This window comes from Pongo pygmaeus, chromosome 5 (assembly GCF_028885625.2).
Source record: "Pongo pygmaeus isolate AG05252 chromosome 5, NHGRI_mPonPyg2-v2.0_pri, whole genome shotgun sequence".
In the NCBI taxonomy this organism is placed as follows: Eukaryota; Metazoa; Chordata; class Mammalia; order Primates; family Hominidae; genus Pongo; species Pongo pygmaeus.
In genome coordinates, this window is record NC_072378.2 from 34,924,937 (window position 1) to 34,945,327 (window position 20,391).

The window sequence follows — 20,391 nt, forward strand, 5'->3', positions numbered from 1 at the left end:
GGCCCAGCTAAGCTGTACCGGCTGTGGACAGGGTCTCTACCCATTTAAGCCTGGAGTAGGGAAACAAATGTTGCCTCTGGAAGCTGGAAAGGTCCACCAAGAGGGATCAAGGGAGGGCTCCTCCATCTGCTCAGCTGGGCTCACACAGGCCTAGCCTCCAAGAGGTTGCTTGGGGTGGACATCAGTGGTGTGCCCAAGGTGGGTTGGGTGCCCATTTAAGGCAATGCTGGTGGGCTTCAGGGGAGGGAAGGCCAACTTTCCCAATGAGGGAATTCTGGGTGACACACATCCTCTGGACACCCTGATCCGCTGGGCATGGTGTCTTGGCACCAGCTTGGGATTTGAGCAAGTACATGTCCTGATTCTGTCATTTTCCAGCTTTGTGACTTTAGGCAAGTGTCTGAAATCTGCTGAACAGTCACCTCCCAAATCCAGAGAACCCTGAGAGTTACCGTGAGGAGGCAGAAAATGCTGGTCAAAGTGTTCTATGAAACTGGTTGCCCTATTCCAGGGCCTTGCTGACCACCAACCCGGCCACGTGTTTGACAAATGCCATCTTACTCCTCACAGCAACACTTACAGGTAGATGTTGCTATGCCCATTTTTCTTTTCTTTTCTTTTCTTTTCTTTTTTTTTTTTAAGACAGAGTCTCGCTCTGTCACCCAGGCTGGAGTGCAGTGGCGCAGTTTCAGCTCACTGCCACCTCTGCCTCCCGGGTTCAAGTGATTCTCTTGCCTCAGCCTCTCTAGTAGCTGGGATTCCAGGCACGCACCACCACGCCCGGCTAATTTTTGTATTTTTAGTAGAGACGGGGTTTCGCCATGTTGACCAGGCTGGTCTTGAGCTCATGACCTGAAGCTATCCGCCTGCCTCAGCCTCCAAAAACGTGAGCCACTGGGCCAGGCATATGCCCATTTTTTAAGTGAAGAAATTCAGGCTTGTACATTTAAAATGTCATGCCCAAGGTCACAGCTGGGAAGCAGATTCAAACTCAAATCCCTAATTTCCATGACTGCCCCATGCCCAGTAAAACCCTATTGCTACTCTCACGTCCTCTCGGAGCCAAGTCCCGGGTCCCTGGAACAGGTCACTAGGTCCACTAGACTTCCTGCCTCCAGCTCCCTGGGCTGGACTCCTCTCTAATCCTCCTCTGGCCAGCTCTCATCAGGTTAAATGTGCCCCCTCCTGTTTGCCCTCCATCCAGACCCCACTCATCTGTTGTGGGCGATGCCTGCTCCATGTCCACCCCTTCCAGATCTGGGGTCCAGTACACAACCCCAGTTGGCCCAGTGTGACTCTGTCCTGGAACTTTTCTCCAACCTACTGAGATAACAAATTATCTCTTGCCACTAGAGTTTCCAAGCCTTGACGTGTTAAGTCAGGAGCTGCTACCCCCAGGGAGAATAGGGACAGCCCAGAAGAGGAGGAGCCAGCGGGAGCCAGACACCCTCCTGATATCGCTGTGGGAACACCTGGATGAAGCCGCCATTCCCTTTTTCTGTCATTCAAATGGACTTGAGTCCCTCCTATTTTGGTGGAGAGAACCCCCATCCTTCGGAGGCCCATTTCAAGAGCTCTCTCCTCCAGAAAGCCTTTCCCTGTCCCCTCCAGTCCTTGCAGACCTCACAGTCCCAAGTCTTTGTTCTCTAATTCTTTCCCCAGTATTTCTTATTTCTTTCTTCCCAATATTTTAACTCCTTGAAGGCAGGGATTCTAGAGCGGCTGGCAGCATCAGACCCAACACACCAATTTCTGGAGCAGTTGGCCTGAGCTTCCTCCCCACACTGGTCCTCTCTGGACACTGGCCCACCAGAGGCAAGTGTGGAGAGCACCGGGTGGAACTCAGGGCCCACGTCTCGGTTTCTGTGCAGCGCTGCCACTGACGAGCGGCGGGATCACGAGCGAGTCTCAAGCACTCTGGGCCTCCCTCGCCTCCTCTGTGAATGGCGATAATAACACTTGCCCTGCTGACCTTGTGGGTGGAGCACTGTGATGAGCAAATGTCAAGTGGCAGTGGAAGCGGACATGCTTTGGAAAGGGCAGTCTGTCTGAGCCAGTCTGCTGGTCGGATTCCTGCCTTCCTAGCTTTCTTTCTGCCTCCATCTGCCTGCGCTCCCATCCTCGCTGCGTCCTGCTCTCTGATGAGCTAGACTGGGGATGGTGGCAGAGACAAGGCTGGGATGTATGCCAGCCACAGGACATGCAGCTGCCAGTTAGTTCCCGACTGACACAAGGCCCCACCCTCAGACCCAGGCTCTAGCTGTGAAAAGGCTGGACAGCCTGGGGGAGGGTGCCCTCTGCTGAGGCGTGAAGAGCCTGAGGCTGGTCACCTAGACAGGGCCAGAGGGGACAGGATGGGCAGGAAACCTGGTTGATGGGATCCCAGAAACCACCCAGCCGTCTCATGGTACAAAGACCTTGGGACCAGAGAGGCTAGGGACCAGGCCCAAGGACACACAGCAGGGCTGGGATCTGAATCCAGACCCTGATCTGTGCTCCCACATGACATGCGTTATCTCATTCAATCCTAGCGAGTCCACAGGGGTTCATCGCCTGCCTCACTCACAGATAGGGAAAAGAGGCTCACTGACATTCCTAGTCAAGCCTGGATAATGGCAGAGGAAGGATTCAGGCTGGATCTGTTGGAATCCTCTTGCCAGGACACCATGTTGCAGCTGGATGGTGAACAAAGGGCTGGGAAATAGCCCAGGGGGTGGCGGCTGTGTTCTCAGGGCCATACTACGAGGCACTTCCAGCAACTGCAGCATGCCAGGGCCCCTCTTGGGCACACTTGGGCCACGACACATTGCTCTGCCCAGACCAGCATCTTACTCTGTGCGGCCAGGCCCTAAACAGGCACTGAGGCCAGGGTGGCCGGGCACAGCGGCTGGGCACAACCCGCTCTTGAGGATAGTTCAAGGCCTGGTGGCCACAATTGCTCAGGGTCTTCTTGCCTCAGAGGGCAGTGATGACTCCCAAGGGTAGCCATCTGCGGGCTTACTAGTTTCATGAACACCTATTAGATGCTGTCACAGTGAGTGACCCTCTCCATTCGAGGGAAAAACGAAAGGTGGAAGAGCTTCAGGCCTCGTTTCATCAGTGCCATCTCCTACCCCTCTACAAACTGACTCCTCAGAGAATGACCCCAAGCTCCTGATGGGGGCCGAGCAAATGGACCCCAAGCTCATGATGGGGGCTGAGCAAATGGACCGTTTCTCCCTGTAGCCAAGGGCTAGCTGTACCCACCCCCATTGCCGATTCATACCTGGGAGGCCATCTGAAGAGGCCTCATCCCATCCCAGGGCCCCAGCCCTTGGGGTCCTCAGAGTTCCCGTGTGGACCCAGCCAGGCAGGGCTCGTGCCAGAGTTAGGCAACAAGCCTGAGAACCCTGCAGCCCTAGCTTGAGGGACAGACAGGACACACAGATGGCATCCTCTTTACCACCTCCACCCCGTGATGGGGAGCAGGGTGGCCTGTGCCTGCCCGCATGAATCCATTCCCTCCACAGGGATGTGCTGGAGGGCTACTGGGGGCCAGGCACGGGTCATTGCATATAGCAGAGCCTCATTGGGCTTACATTCTAGAGAAGGACCAGCAACAGCAAAGGTGCAAATGAGTAAATTGCATAGTATACTGGTGGGCGATGCATGCACGACAGGAAGGGCCTAGGATGCCTGGAGCGGTGGGTGGGGTGTGGGAGCAGCACTGAATACGGTGGTCAGGGCAGATCCCTTTGGGGAGGTGAGATTTGAGCAAGGCACGAAGGAGGCGAGGGTGTGAGCTCTGCAGGTCTCTGTGCATTCTGGGTGGCGGGAGGCGACGTGAGAAGGCACTGTGGAGTTAGATTGTGGGGGCCTTGAAGTTCTGGCTGCTTATTTCCCGGGTACCCTGGCCAAGCATCTCGCCTCTCCCGTGCTCACTGGGAGCCAAGTGCCACGCTGGTTGCTTCAGAACAGTTAGCTCATTTAATTATCTTGACGGCCCTTTGAGGTAGCACCCCTATCGTTAGCATCTCTATTTTAACCTCAGGGAGGAAACTGAGGCACGGGGGCGGTGGAGGAGCTTAGTACTTTGCACATTGAGGGGAGGAGCCAGGATCTGGTGCAAAGCCCCACTCTTAGCCACTACTGCTTATGGTCTGGTGTGTCTGCTGCCCCTCCCTGACCCACCCCCGACAGAGCACCAGGTGCACCCCCAGCCCGGCAGGCCCGTCGTGGGGGGTGGAGGGGCCCCACATCACTGCTCACACCCTAGAGCTGACCGCTGCCTTTCCCCGATTAATGCAGAGCCAGCCAGGCCTTACAAAACCGCAGGCCCAGATAAGAGCACAATCGGAACCTGTTTTGCTCACAGGCCAGCTCAGGAGCTGGGCCCTCTGGGTGGTGGGAAGTTGGGGGGGAGGCTGCTGGCAGCACTCTGGCCCTGTTATCAGTAGCCTTCTCCCCCCGCCCATTAGCCCCTTTGAAATTTACCCATCTTATCAGAGGTGCGAGCTTTCCAGCTTTTGGAGGGAGGGCTGTTATGCCTTTGTGTCCAGCCGCTGCCTTCCGCCTCTGCCCGGAGAAGACTACGTCTGAGGGTAGGGAGGGTAGTGGGGTGGAAGGGGTGGGGACTTGTAGGGGTGAAGGGCCTGGCCCTCCAACCCCTAGGGGGCCCCTGCAGTCACACACATGGACCTCGGCAGCCCCATCACTGCCAGGTGGGCACTTCCTGGGCACTCCTTCCCTCCTTGCCGTGAACAGTGCACACTCACCCTAAGCCTGCAGCACCCCCAACTCTCATCCTTCTCTTAGCCAAGCGGTGAGCACAGCTTCCTCCCACTCATGCCCCTGTCCAGCTTGCTCAGAAACTCAGGCCTGATCCTGGCACCCCCCCCGCCCCCCCACCCCCGTCACACCTTCAGCAAATGTTTATTGAGCACCTACTACACTCCAGGCAGGGCGGGCACGGCAGTCAACAGGACAGACCAATCTCGCTGTCCCTTGGAGCTGACGTGCTAGTGCTGGAAACAGGGTAAATAAACACAAATAAGTGGATATAGCGTGTCGGGAGGTGGGAACTGCTGCAGTGGGGCCAGAATGAAGCAGGAAAGGAGCATGGAAAGTGTTGAGGGCAATGTTAAGTGTGTTGGGTGGAGCGTGGGGGTGGCATTTGTTTTGTTTTGTTTTTTGAGACAGAGTCTTGCTCTGTTGCCCAGGCTGGAGTACAGTGGCGCCATCTCAGTCTCAGTTCACCGCAGCCTCCGCCTCCTGGGTTCAAGCGATTCTCCTGCTTCAGGCTCCTGAGTAGCTGGGATTACAGGAGCCCGCCACCACGCCCAGCTAATTTATTTTGTATTTTTAGTAGAGATGAAGTTTTACCATGTTGGCCATGCTGGTCTCAAACTCCTGACCTCAGGTGATCCACCTGCGTCCCAGAGTGCTGGAATTACAGGCGTGAGTCACCACGCTGGCCTTCAGGTGACATTTGATTCAAGACCCCAAGGAGTCTAGCCCTGTCCCACTGTGGAGTTAGAATCACAAACACAGGAGGGAAGAGCCAGGAGATGGAGATCCACCAGTCTAACATGCCTCCTTTTTTCTTTTTTTTTACTGAGGCTCAGAGAGTACAGTGAGCTGCCCGAGGCCACACAGCATGATGGCAGCAGAGCCAAGCAGGAGTTAGAGCCCAGGATTTCGGTGGCCCAAACAGGACCCTTCCCCCTATTCCTGCTGCCCCCAGGCTGGGGCAGTGCCAGGGCCCTGGGCAAGACAGTTCTGGCTGTTTCAGGATGAGGAGGGAGGGAACTGAGTATGGGGGTGCAAATGTCCACAGCCATTTGACTGCCTTTTGCAGGACTTGTTTGGAGCTGAGTTGGGGCTCAGGTGCTGGTGCAGGGACTGCACAGTGTACATGGATGGCGTTATGACCTGAGGCCTGGCTTCAGCACCCCAGCCCCCTCAGAGTCTCAGCAGCCCCTGCCTGGTGTCAGTCCTCTGTGCCCCTCACTTCTAGTCCACCAGTGGCCTGACCTCGAGGACTTGTTCTTCCAGGAGAAGTTCCTTTCTATGGCCCCTCCCTCCTGTCTCCCACCCTCTCACTCCCAACATGCACATGCCCTCCTGTGAAGGGATGAGTGGCCTGGAGGGGAGAAGGGAGCAGCCTTGGGCATGGTGGAGGGTGGGGTCATGAGCCAGGATGGATGGGCACTCCCCAGGGGCCTGGCTCCTGCTGGATGAGCTTTAAGGAGACAGATGAGAAGTGGGTGCCAAAGGGAGCTCGCTACTGGGCTGCTGTGCGTGCTGTCATCTCTGGGCCCTGGGGAGGTGGCGGTGTTCAGAGGCCCTCAGGACAATGTTCCTATTGAGATGGAGAAGCCTAAGGCAGTTAGGCTGTTGGGGAAAGAGCACTGAGTCTGGAGACTGAGTTCAAATCCCAGTTCTGCTGCGTTCTTGCTGAGTGTCCTCGGGCAAGTCACTTCCCCTCTCAGCCTTAGTCTCCTTTCTTGGTGAAAGAGGATCAAGGATCCCTTCTTCAAAGGGATACTGTAAGGAGGGAAGGAGGAGAAGCACAGCGCCTGTCACGCAGCCGGGACTCTGTCACCAGCAGGCTCTCTCCCCTCAGGGACCTCCGTCTCACCCTCACCTGATTACAGCCGGAGTTTAGGGCCACGCAGACTGGCACTCAGCAGGTGACAAGCACTTCAGAGGCTTTTTTCAGGACCTCGGGTGCACACTGGATTAACCATAACCCTTGGTTTATGACACATACTCCCCAGGATCCATGTGTGGCCACCTCTTAATTTTTAATAATATAATGAATACTGGGAACCGACTGGCAACCCAAGATGACAATTATTACCAGTAATGTCACATGTATCAACTCACTTATTTTTCTTCTCAGTCTTATAGTTTTGTGTCTACACTGTCCCCATTTTACAGAAGAGGAAATTGAGGCATAATTGAGAGTTCAGGGCATCCTCTCTGGGGGACGATGCTGAGATGTACTGGGTACACTCTTCCCACCAACTCCTCCTGCTCTGAGCTCCAGGCAAACGGAACCCTGAGGGATGACATCATCATATGACCTCCACTGCATCCTGCCATGTTCTGTAGCCCCTTCAAATCCCAGCCAGCCCCTCTCTCCATGCAGGGCCCCACCTTCCATAACACTGACCCCTAGGGTGAGGGGGCCTCAGGGAGGAGCCTGCCTGGCCCTGTGCTCCCTGCCTGCCTGGGCCTCCCCTGGCTCCTCTCAGCCCCCCAGTGACCTCCCAACCCTGCTCAATGACACAAGAGCTTGGTGCTCCTAACACTCTCATGTCTTCCTTCTAGGTGGTGCCCAAGAATAAATGAAAGTAATAACTAGGGGCCAGGTGTGGCAGCTCACGCCTGTAATCCCAGCACTTTGGGAGGCTGAAGCAGGGGGATGGTTTGAAGCCAAGAGTTTGATACCCGCTTGGGCAACATTGTGCGACACTCATCTCTACATAAAATTAAAAAATAAATTAGCTGAATGTGGTGGCCTGGGTCCCCGCTACTCTGGAGGCTGAGGTGGGAGGATCATTTGAGTCCAGGAGGTTGAGGCTGTAGTGAGCTATGATCACTACAGAGCAAGACCCTACCTCAAAAAAGAAAGAAAAAGAAAGGAAGAAAGGAGGAGGAAAGGAAATAAAGAAGGGAGGGAGGGAGGGAGGGGAGGGAGGGAAAGAAACAAAACAAATCAAATTAATGAACAAATAAATGAGCCAGGAGCGGTGGTTCACACCTGTAATCCCGGCACTTTGGGAGGCCGAGGCAGACAGATCACATGAGGCCAGGAGTTTGAGACCAGCCTGGCCAACATGGTGAAACCCCGTCTCTACTAAAAATACAAAAATTAGGCAGGCGTGGTGGTGCATGTCTGCAATCCCAGCTACTCAGGAGGCTGAGGCATGAAAACTGCTTGAACCCAGGAGGCGGAGGTTGCAGTGAGCCAAGATCACGCCACTGCACTCCAGCCTGGGTGACAGAGTGAGATCCTGTCTTAAATAATAAACAAACAAACAAACGAATGAATGAGGATGGTGGACGGGGGAAAGGGACATTAAAGGAAAAGAAATCACTGCGTGGCTCTGAGCACTGGGGTGGACAAGGAAGGAAGGTGGGACTCAGTGTTGAAAGACGCCCCTCTGCCAGCTGCCACACTCAGGGAGCATCTGTGCCCCTTTGGTTGTGTTGGACTGATCCTACTGCCCTTGCCCTGTCCCTGGCCTGAGACCTGCCCCTCCCCCACGGCGACTTCCCAGGCAGAGTGACAGCCAGAGTTCCCAGGAACCATCCTAAGCCGATACAGCTAAAGCTGCCCCACAGGGCCTGGGCTGGGCAGGACACTCCTGCCAGACAGCAGCACCACCACTACACGAAAGTGCTCAGTGCCGTCGCCTGCTGCTGGGGATTGGGTAGGGTTGGGGTCCACATGCAATGCCATGGAAAGCAACCTCTTCCCCACACATGCGGGTCTTGACCTGTATGGGTGGGTGCTGGTCACTTCAGAATCTGCTTAAAAGCTATGGAACCTCAGAACACACACACACACACACACATGAAATCCCAGGAACTCACAGACTGCCCCCCAGCCCAGCGGAAGCACCTCCACAAACCCCAGATGCAGAGTCCCCGTCCTGGATTGTGGGTAACGTGTGGGCAGGACTGTTGGACTCACCTCCAGCTCACAGCACAACAATGGCATGCAGTAGGTGTTTACTATGTGCCTATTTCAACAAATCAACAGATACTGACTTGTTGGATGAAGGAAAGGACAACTGGGAGGACCACGCGCTGGATCAAGCCAGAGTCAGGGGAAGGGAATGGAGGGTGAGGTGGGGGCTGCGCCTCTGCTAACCATCCCCCATGGCTCCCGCTGCCCTGTGAGAAAGCACGAGGAGTTTGTGGGGCAGGAAGGCCTTGTGATCCTGCCCCAGTCACCCATTTTGCTTCACTTTACAACCATGCGTGTTGGTTCAGCCCTAGAGGCTGCCAGCAGCTCTCGTCAAACATTTACTTATTCTAACATTTACTGAGATGTTCTAGGCACTGGAGATACAACCGTCAACAAAACAGGCCCTGCCATCGTAGGGCTGACAGCGGCTCTTGCTTCAAGACTTTTCTTTCTTTTTTTTTTTTTTTTTGAGATGGAGTCTTGCTCTTGTCGCCCAGGCTGGGGTGCAGTGGTACCATCTCAGCTCACTGTAACCTCCGCCTCCCGGCTTTAAGCCATTCTCCTGCCTCAGCCTCCCAAGTAGCTGGGATTACAGGCACACGCCACCAAGCCCAGCTAACTACTGTATTTTTTTTTTTAGTAGAGACGGGATTTCACCATGTTGGCCAGGCTGGTGTCAAACTCCTGACCTCAAGTGATCCACCCGCCTCGGCCTCCCAAAGTTCTGGGATTACAGGCGTGAGTCACTGCGCCCAGCCATATCCGGCATTATGAAACAGTCCTCCTTGTCTGATGGCCTCCTGGTCTGGGAGCCCATAGGGACAGGGTTCTTTCTCACGTGCCTGGCATCCTTGGCCCCCAGTGCAGTGCCTGGCAGATAGCTGTGCGTGGACTGAAGGAATGAACAGGATGGATGGACTTTGCTGGGGCCGGGGGTACCAATGGTGAGGCAGGAGGTGAGTCAGGGCTGGGGCTGAGGTGGGTCTGAAAATGTCCCTGAGGAGGGCAGCGGGTGTGGGGCTAGGTTCCCATGTAAGATCTGATTGCCTTGGGCAACAATGGCCACAGGCTTGTGGGAAGAAGGAGGATCGGGGAGGGGTGACGGGGAATAGGATTTGCTTCCTGGTGCGGGGTTTCTAACCGCTTCCACCTCACCCTGGGGTTCCAGTCAGGGGCACCACTCCCCAGAAATGACTCAGGCCTTGTGGAGTAGGAGCGGCAAAGGGGAAGAGGGTGATGCAGACCACCCAAGTCAGGCCCTGGGGCTGGGGGACACTGAGCTCTTACCTCCCTGGGTGGTGACTCCTATCACCAGCTCCACAGGAGGGGCTGAGACACAGCCTGCCCTGTGCTCGGACCCCAAGACAGGCTCAGAGAGAGTAAGGGGTCTGCCTGAAGTCACACAGCAGGGTCAGGGCTTGACTCATAGAATCTTTTCATTCTCAGGCAGCACCTGCCCAGCTCTACGGGGCCAGGGAGGCGGAGACGGCTTCTCTGAGGGTCCCCCCTCCTAAGGGAAGGGCAAGCCAGGCCTGCCTGTGAGGGCACCACCCCACTTGCAGATGAGCAGGGGCCTGGCCCAGCTGTGAGGACAGAGGGTACTAGTGGAAGCAGGAACAGGACGGAAGGCTGGTAGGAGGAAATCCATCACCTCTCCTCTCCCAACCCTACTGTCCCAACCATACGACCGACACCCACTACCCAGCTCCTTCACCACTAGGGAAGCCTCCCTCCTTCAGCTGCCATCCTTAAGGAGGGGAAAGGAGACAGGGAGAGGGAGGATAGAGACTGCGGGGGACCCTGTCCTCAGGCATGTGGGAACTGTAAAAATAGGAGGGGGTGTGTGCGCCCAGTGTGACTCCCCTCCCCAGAACTACCGACCTCAGAGCCCGGAGGAGCCTCGGGCTGAACCTGTCTAATGATTCATTTTACAGGGATGTGGTGGAGGCCCAGAGACGAGAGAAGCTTGCTCAAGGTCACACAGCACTGTGTCTGTTGAGCCTCTGGAGTGTTTTCTTTGTACAAGGCACTCTTCCACGTGCTTCACACATACTAACTCCAGAATCCTCCCCACAACCCTGAGACAGGTGCACTACTATGATCCCTATTCTACAGATGGGAACACTTTGAGGCACGGAGAGGTTAAGGAGGTTGCCTGAGGTAACACAGCTTGTGAGTGGGGCAGAGCTATATGGGAGCCCAGGCAGCCTGGCTCCAGAGCCTCATGCACAACCCCATGCTTTGTTGCCTCTAGCTGGAGTCACCAAGTAGGAGTCTTGGTCTCGCCTTGGCTTCTGCCTGCTGGGTGCCTTCAATTTGGTCTTTCGTGATCTCTGTGTCTTTATTAATGTAAGAATATTACTATTTGAATTTATCGAACCCTTTGTGGTGCAGGCACTGTGGACTCATGCTTTTCTACATATTACTTCGGATAATAACCCTACAGGGTAGGTATCATACTCCCATCTGCAGATGAGGAAACAGGCCCAGAGAGGTTCATTAACTTGCTCAGGGACACACAGCTAATAAGAAACAGCCAGAACTCAAGGCCAGCCAGGCCATGACTCTGTCCTGCCCATACAGGAGCCAACTTGAATGAGGGGTCCCAGGGTCAGCTGATCCCAGGAAGGTTGTTCTGTCCAGACATTTTCTCCACTTTTGGAGATCTCTTGCCATCTGTGCCCTTCATTTGACCCAGCAGCCCTGCGTGACCTCAGAAGCTGCCCCCACCAGCCCCCGCCGGCTGGTGACCCTTAAACTCTTCTGCCCTCTTGACACAGCTTTTGCGTCATGTCAGAGAAGCCAGGATCCCCGCGCCCAGTCTGGGACGCAGTTGGCAGCAGCTGCAGGAAGCAGGACCTGCCCAGCATCTCGGGTGTCACTCACAAACCTCCCAGGTGTCGCTACCGGCAGGTGAAGAAACCTCACACACCACGCCACCCTCCTCCTTCACCCCCTCGCTCCCTCACTCACATAGTCATTCGTTACTTCCTTTTATTTATTTATTTATTTTTGAGCTCGGGTCTCACTCAGCCACCCAGGCTGGAGTTCAGGGGTGCGATCATAGCTCACTGCAGCCTCCAACTCAAGCGATCTAACGATCCTCCCACCTCAGCCTCCCAAGTAACCAGGACCATGGGTACACACATACATGGCTAGTTAAAAAAAAATTGTTTTTTTTGTTTGGTGGAGTTGGGGTCGTGCTACATTGCCCAGGCTGGTTTTGAACTCCTGCATCAGCCTCCCAAGTAGCTGGGACTGCAGGTATGAGCCACCGTGACCTTGGGAGCTCACGGTCTGACTAGGGAGCTGAGAACAGCACCTGGCACCCGGCAAGTGTCAGGGAAACAGGGACAGGGATAGACAGGAAGAACTCCAGGAGTGGGAAGAGGGGCCACGGTGGGGGTCTGAGAGGCTGGGAGGCTGGGAGCCGGGCTGTAAAGACTGGGCCAAGTCTTGGAGAGGTGCGAGGAAGGGGAGGGAAACAAGCATGTGCTGAGCGTTCTGTGCAGCGTTTCTCACCTGTGAGGCACATACATGAATGAGGCGGGGTGGACAAACAACTTCTGTGACCTCAGGAGAGCCCCTTCATCTCCCCAGGCTCAGTTTCCTCAGGCATGGAGACAACAACAGTGCTGACCTCTTAGGTTGAAGATCAATCTTTGCACGAACACGTGGACAGCAGAGAACACATAGTGAGTGCTGTGAGGGCTGGGGAGGCCTTGTATAGCCTGCCGAGTTCTCACAACAACACTTTTTTTTTTGAGACGGAGTCTTGCTCTGTCACCCAGGCCGGAGTGCAGTGGCGCGATCTCAGCTCACTGGAATCTCTGCCTCAGCCTTCGAGTAGCTGGGATTACAGGTGCACCACCACGCCCAGCTAATTTTTGTATTTTTAGTAGAGACAGGGATGTTGGCCAGGCTGGTCTTGAACTCCTGACCTCGTGATCCATCCACCTCGGCCTCCAAAAGTGCTGGGATCACAGGCATGAGCCACTGCGCCTGGCTGTACGACCCATTTAGAGACAGAAAAATGGAGGCAGGGCAGGGGCTGTGCAGTAGCAGAACTGATTGGCCTGCTTGACCAGGCGTCCTACAGCATTTGGGGCCAGAATGGGTGGGAAGTCTGGGGATCAGAGTGTGGTAGGGCTGGAGACCTCGCAGTCCAAAAGCCTACCCCAGAGGGGTCAAAACCTGGCTCTGGCCCCAGCTCTGCCTCCAACTTGCTGTGCAACCTCAAGCTCCTTTCCCTCTTCGGTGTCAGCCTGGTCTTCTAAAGGCCAAGAGGCTGTGTTAGACAGTCTGTCACTAGGTCCCTGGTTGGCGCTCCCAGCACATGCACACAGGTGCCTCCCACTATAGGAAAGCCCCCACCTGCCCCTCACAATCTACTGTCTATCACTGTCCCCAGCAGCACTGTCACATCGGGCAGGCTGGACAGGCTCTTTACATACGTTGTCTCATTTCATCTGCACACACCGTTGTGAGGGAGGTCTCATTTCTCACTTACCGATGAGGAAACTGAGATCCAGAGAAGGTAAATGGGCAGCGAAGGCCCCCAGAGAACAGGTGAGTGGGCAGAATGAGGGGCCAAAATCTCCATGCCCCTGCCTCTCCCAGGGTAGGCGGCCCCCTGGCCTAGTAGAGACCATGGCTGGCTTGTCCTTCAGCCCCCACAGCAGGAGGGAGGTTTCAGAAAGGGCTGCCTCTCACTCTGCCAGTCACCCACACACCCGCCAGAGCTGCTCCACCTGGCTGGGATCTGGGGCCTCTCGGCGCCGTCTTTCCCTGGGTCAGCCTTTTCCCACGACGGGGCTGCACGAGTGTATCCTGAGTTGCAGCAGCCATCTCCTCTGCACTGCTCCATCAGCAAGCTTTTCTGGGCTCCTCCAAGGAGCATGAGCCCTGCCTTCTGGGAGGCCCCATTCTCTCTAGGTGAACATCAACCTCACATCGATCCCAGGTGGTGGATGCTCCCTCACTTTACAGGTGAGGAAACTGAGGCAAAGGGGCGTTTCTGTTACCTCTTGGGTGGCACAGCACAAAAGCAGAGTGGGGAACCACGTGCTCGACTCTCTCCCAACCCACACGAAACAAAGGAAAGCAACAGCAGACAGGAGGGAACTTGTACAGGACAGACCCTCCACACCAGAGGAAAGGAGAACACAAAGGGAGAAGAAAGCCCGAGTCCCTGGGACTGAGGTGTGGGCAGGGGGTGGTCAGGCTGAGGCACAGGTCTCCTGGGACAGGCTTTTGATCCGCTGCAGGTCCTACCACACAGGGGGCAGGCACTGTACCCAGCCCACCTCCAACCCCCTCACCAACCCTGTTGTTCCCATTGCACAGATGGGAAAGCTGAGGCCCAAGCTCCATCCTGCAGGGCCCTCAGAAAAGAAGGGTAAGGGGTATCTGGCTGAAGGGACAAGTGAGTTCCTGGCAAGCCAAGAGGAGGGGACATGGACCCTCCAGGCTTCCTGCCCTTGCCCACCCCAGGAAGGATTAGCCCCCTCACTCACACAGTAGCGGGAGGCAGTGAGAGGACAGAAGGCCACCCTTCAGCTGGGGCCTCCCAAAGCATCCTTTCAGTCCTCACAGCCAGCCAAGGAAGGGGCTGCCGAGTGCTTATCCCATTTCAGAGGGAAAAACTCAAGCTCAGAGGTCGCACAGCTGATTGGAAGTGGGTCAATTTGCCTCTCCAGAAGAGGAGGAGGACCAGAGAACTGAAAGGAGAGAGAGGAAGGAGGCCAGGCGCGGTGGCTCACGCCTGTTATCCCAGCACTTTGGGAGGCCGAGGCGGGTGGATCACGAGGTCAGGAGATTGAGACCATGGTGAAACCCCGTCTCTACTAAAAAATACAAAAAAATTAGCTGGGCGCGGTGGCAGGCGGCTGTAGTCCCAGCTACTCGGGAGGCTGAGGCAGGAGAATGGCATGAACCCAGGAGGCAGAGCTTGCAGTGAGCCAAGATCGCACCACTGCACTCCAGCCTGGGCGAGAGAGAGAGACTCCGTCTCGGAAAAAAAAAAAAGAGAGAGGAAGGAAGATGAGGAAGAGAAAGGCGAGAAGGTGGCCGAGGTCTCAAGACCTCCCAGCTCTCCCAGCTCCCTGCCCAGACTGGCTTCCCTCCCCCTTCCCAGAAAGGAGGAGCCCACTCTAAACTGCTGCCCCTCACACCTGTCCCCAGGCATGAGGCATCCTTCAAGGGGAACGTGCTGCTGTGGTCTCCAGCAGGGTGTGGCCTCCTGGGAGGGGCTGTTTGTTCACGGGTAGGCCAGGTTCGGGGATGGCTTTATGGTGCCATCTGGAAGATGAGGCCTGGGCGGGCCTAGCTGGCATAGGGCCAGGACAGGGAAGGGGGCACCAGGCACAGTGGGGAGCTGCCCCCCCACCCCCAAGCTGTTGCTTGGCCCCGAGGAGGGCGGGGGCTTCAGTGAGCCTGAGTCCAGCATAGTGTGACCCTGTGAAGCAGGAAGTAGCTCCATTTCATGGGTAAGAACACTGAGGCCCAGCAGATCAGCAAACTGCCCAAGTTCATACCTGGCCAGCAGGTATGAACTCAGGCCAAGTATAAGTGACATTACAGCCTATGTCCTACCCACCTCTCAGCACTGCCATACATGGGTGCTGGGGGCAAACGGCAGGTCTGGGTCAAAGGACCTAGCCCAGACACCCTGAAACCTGGAGCAGGGTCTCAACCTCCTTGGCACTCCATTTCCTGTACTGTAAATGGGAGATAATATACTACTCCTTCTGGACAAATGAGAGAAAAGTGGAGATTGTATTTGTGCACACTCTCAGAAGGATAGACAGCAGTCCCAGGGACGGACGTGAGGGTGTGAGAGAGGGCTGCTGGTTTTTATCATGGGGATGTATATGATACCCCTACAGCACTCACTGCTGCCACAGGACAAAGTCCTCAACCGACATTGATGACCCTTGGCTGCAGGATCCAACCCCAGCCCCCGCAGCCACTGCCCCTGTCCAGGGGCAGGGACAGGGGGTTGAGCAAGTTACCTCCCGTCTCTGAGTCTCAGTCTTCTCAAGGGTCAGGTGGTGATAAACATTCTCTATAGACTGTCTGTGTGAAGCTCTAGGGAGCTCCTGCCTGAGAACACGCATGGCCTGTGCAGGTGAGGCATTAATACGTAATAACAGCATCAACACCTTCAACACTGAGTTCATTCCATCTTCTTAAGGGCCTCAGAGGTACTGTGTCCAGAGACAAGGTCGGGAGCTGCAGGACTTGCAGAAGGAGAGAATTCGGGGAGCCGGCCAGTGTCCTTCCTTCCTCAGCACGCTGAGCGTCTTTCTCCACCAAGAAGGATGTTCAGGGCATAGTGGCTGTGCCCTGGTGGTGAAAGGGCTGCTCGTCCCACATAATCAGTTTGGGTTTAGGGCTGGTTTCCCTCTAAGCCCAGACAGCTGCCGGGAGGACCTGTCCCGGGCATGGAATGTTGGGGTGCGGGGGGCCCTGCCTGCCTTCCCCAGTAGATCTTGGAGTTTACCACTCATCTGCACACCCACAGCCCAGCCCACTAGGGAAAACTGTGAAGGGGGCCACAGTCCTGGACCCTTGGCATTTGCTGGGTCTCTGGACCCAGCAGCTCCTCTGAGCAATCCCGGTACTAGGGCAGGACTCCCCCACACCCTGGGATCTCTCCTCCCTTCTCCAGGCTTGGGCCTGGCCCCAGGCTGAGGGCCTCAGTCCCTGACATCTGGAGTGTTCCATCTGAGCTGTGATCTGAGGGGTCCTCCCCTGCCCCTTGAGGGTCTACAGCCCTGAGTTTCCGGGCCCCTTTCCTGAGGGCTACCTTCAATACACATTTCCCGAGTGCTGACTGCACACCTGGTGCTCCCTAGCCACCTGCTTTATCTCTTCCATGCTAAGCTGTTCATCTTCCTGGCACCAAGAGCCTGAAAGGATCTTCAGGTTTGGTCTGTGCAATGCCTGTCTGTCCCCCATCAGAATATCAGCACCTTGGGGGCAGGGACTGGGCCTGGCTTGTTCACTGTTGTCTCCAGCTGTGGGCAGCACTACCCCTCAAATCAGCTTCCTAGAGAATCCATACCTGCTTCCGGTCCCTGCTGAGTAGGGAGAGTGGGGGCCGTGGCAAGGCCTCACCCCTCCGCCCCCCTCTGGGGGATACCATAGGTTGGTGTTCTGAGTTCTCCAATCTTCTCCTTTCACCTGAGCAACCCTGGGGAGTTTGTTACTGGCAATCCCAGCAGGTTAGATAATGAGCTGTGGGCTCCTTATCTAGCTGGGGTGCGGTGAGGGTAGAGGGCCCCAGAGGTGGAGAAAACAGCATGAGTTTTATTTTTGCTTGTTTTTTTGAGACCGAGTCTTGCTCTGTCACCCAGGCTGGAGTGCAATGGTGCAATCTCAGCTCATTGCAACCTCCGCCTCCTGGGTTCAAGCTATTCTACCTCATCCTCCCGAGTAGCTGGGATTACAGGCATGCACCACCATGCCCGGCTAATTTTGTATTTTTAGTAGAGATGGGGTTTCTCCATGTTGGTCAGGCTGGATGTGAACTCCCAACCTCAGGTGATCCACTCACCTCGGCCTCCCAAAGTGCTGGGATTACAGGCATGAGCCACTGCACCCGGCCAGCATGCAGTTTTTTTTTTTTTTTCCACCAGAAACACGTGCACTTTATTGAATGCCATTGTAGAAAAGTGTGTGAAGATAAAGGGCTGATACAGGACTGGGCTCCGGGGGCAGGGCGAGGAATGGAAGGTGGAGTACGTGGGATTCACATCATGGGCAGAGCTCCTGGCCTGGATGATGCCTCCTGATCTATTGATAGGCTTGGAAGATCAACACCCGGATGACGATGAGCAGAATGGTCACGAGGATGTCCACAACCAGGGCTCAGATGTTCAGGCACTTGGTGGTGGAGGCATAGGCCTGGGCCCCAGTCAGGTCGCCAACCATCTTCCTGTCCCTAGACTTCATGGAGTAAGCAAATGCTATGAAGCCCAGGCAGCAGGGGTTCACAAAGAGGGTGTTGAACAGGGACCAGACGACATGGTTGGGCACGGGGGTCTCGCTGCGGATGTGGATCACGGTGGACGTCGGGGGGAGCAGGGTTGTGGGGCGCCCTCAGCACAGCCACCTCGTGCTCCTCCTTGAGCATCTCATAGTTGGGGGGATGGCCGCTGTTGACAGGAGAGAAGAAGGTTTGGACAGTGTGGTTCATGGTGTCCGGCGAAGACCAGCGGTGGTCGGGTTACTAGGATGGTTCTCAGTGGGCCCTCCCTTTCCCCAGTAGTTTCGTTTTCTCAAGTTTCCTCTTCCTGGCATTTGTCCAGCATGCAGTTTTTAAGATCAGAGATGGAAGAGTACAGGGCATGTGTAGGGAAGAGAGTGCTAGTTGCTTCCCCAGTATCTGTTTTCTTCTATTTTTTTAAATTATTTATTTTTTTAGAAATGGGGTCTTGCTCCATTACCCAGGCTGGAGTGCAGTGGCACCATCATGGCTCACTGCAGCCTCTAATTCCTGGGCTCCAGTGAGCCTCCTGCCTCAGCCTCCTGAGTAGCTGGTACTATAGGCATGTGTCATCCCATCCAGCTAATTTCTAAATTTTTATTAGGGATGAGGTCTTGCTATGTTGCCCAGGCTGGTCTCAAACTCCTGGATTCCAGTTATCCTTCCTCCTCAGCCTCCCAAATGCTAGGATTACAGGTGTCAGCCACCACAGCCGGCCTCCTTTTATGGATATAATAATGACAGCATTTCTTGCAGATAGAAGGAACAAATAGCCAAGTTCTGGCCCATGGGATATACATGAAAGTCATCAGGTGGGGATTCTAAGACAGTTCCTTATAAATGGGGCTGATTCAGTCTTTCCTCTGTGTCTGGAATGGGGATGTGATGTCTGGAGCTGCAGTAGCTGTCTTAAGGATGGAAGCCAGCCCTGTACATACCCTCAGACTTTACATCTAATGAAGGAAAAATAAATCCCTATCTTGTCTAAGCCACTATTGCTCAGGACCATGCTACTTGCAGCTGAATGCAATTCCCAAGTGATTCAAGAGGGTCTATCAGGCCGGGCACGGTGGCTCACGCCTGTAATCCCAGCACTTTGGGAGGCCGAGGTGGGCAGATCATGAGGTCAGGAAATTGAGACCATCCTGGCTAACATGGTGAAACCCCGTCTCTACTAAAAATACAAAAAGTTAGCCAGGCATGTTGGCGGGTGCCTGTAGTCCCAGGTATTCAGGAGGCTGAGACAGGAGAATGGCATGAACCCGGGAGGCGGAGCTGGCAGTGAGTGGAGATAGCGCCACTGCACTCTAGCCTGGGTGACAGAGCAAGGCTCCGTCTCAAAAAAAAAAAAAACAAAAAAAAAAGAGGGTCTGTCAGTATCTCCTTCTTTGCCCTCTCCTTTGCTAAGATGGCCTTAGGTGACTATTTCTCTTTAAGGGAGGCTTCTCAGAAGCAAAGTGAACAAAGGGAAGGGAAGTGGCCGAGATATGGAGCCAACCCTAAGAGGAGGTCGGGAGTACTTAGGAGAGAGGTCCTCCAGAGATGACACAGGCCTCCCACTTGAGTGTCCAGGAAGGGTGGAGGGACCCCAGACTCAGCTCTCATCCACTATTTCCCTCAAAAATAAATTTGCAGATGAACATGTAACATACGAGGCACAATCAGATCTCCAGTAATGTTACTTATCCTCCCAAGTACACACAGCCAATATTTGAAAATGCTTGGCTGGGTATGGTGGCTCACACCTGTAATCCCAGCACTTTGGCAGGCCGAGGCAGGTGGATCACCTGAGGTCAGGAGTTCAAGACCAGCCTGGCCAACATGGCAAAATGTGGTCTCTACTAAAAATACAAAAAATTAGCTGGGTGTGGTGGCGCATGCCTGTAATCCCAGCTACTTGGGAGACTGAGGCAGGAGAATCACTTGAACCCAGGAGGTGGAGGTTGCAGTGAGCCGAGATCATGCCACTGCACTCCAGCTTGGGTGACAAAGCAAGACTCCAGCTCAAAAAAAAAAAAAAAAAAAAGAAAGAAAAGAAAAAAGAAAATGCTCAAATGTCCATAAACCATGCCAGAGTTTCCCCTATTGCCACCCTTGGGTTAGTGCCCTGGACTGATGCTGTGGCGGCCCTGGGGTGAGGGTGACCAGGCCAGAGGCATTGCTGTGAAACTGTTAGGCCCTGTGACCAGACCACAGAGGTGGTCTGTGGCTCCCCACCTCTGGGGAGGGATGGCCACAGAGACTCCCCCCGCTGGTAAGGACGGGCCTGCGAGGACAGAGAGGGCTCAGGTGGACAGGGCAGCTCTTTATCTAAACCTCATATCATGTGGGTGAAGAGACGGCCCAGAGAGGATGAGTGGCTCCTTCAAAGTCACACAGCACTAAAGGCAGGACAGGTGCCAGAATCTGTACAAAATCCATAGTTGGCATCTGAATACAATGCACACCTGTTTTTTTGCTTTGTTTTGGCTGTTCTTCTTGCCTGAAATACTCTTCTCCCAGATATCCATGATGATCACTACCCTCGGCTGCTTCAGACACCACCTCAAACATCACCTTCTCAGTGAGGACCTCCCTGACCTCTCATTTAAAGTTGCACTCCCAGCCAGATGTGGTGGCTCACTCCTGTAATCTCAGCACTTTGGGAAACCAAGGTGGGAGGATTGCTTGAGGCTAAGAGTTCAAGAGCAATCTGGCCAACAAAGTGAGACCCCAACTC

General features: G+C 54.9%; 1 pseudogene; it reads right to left on the reverse strand.

Moving 5' to 3' along the window:
* Positions 1 to 14,919: 14,919 nt before the first annotated feature.
* On the reverse strand, positions 14,920 to 19,543 carry LOC129038200 (interferon-induced transmembrane protein 3-like; annotated as a pseudogene).
* Between the last annotated feature and the right edge of the window lie 848 nt (positions 19,544 to 20,391).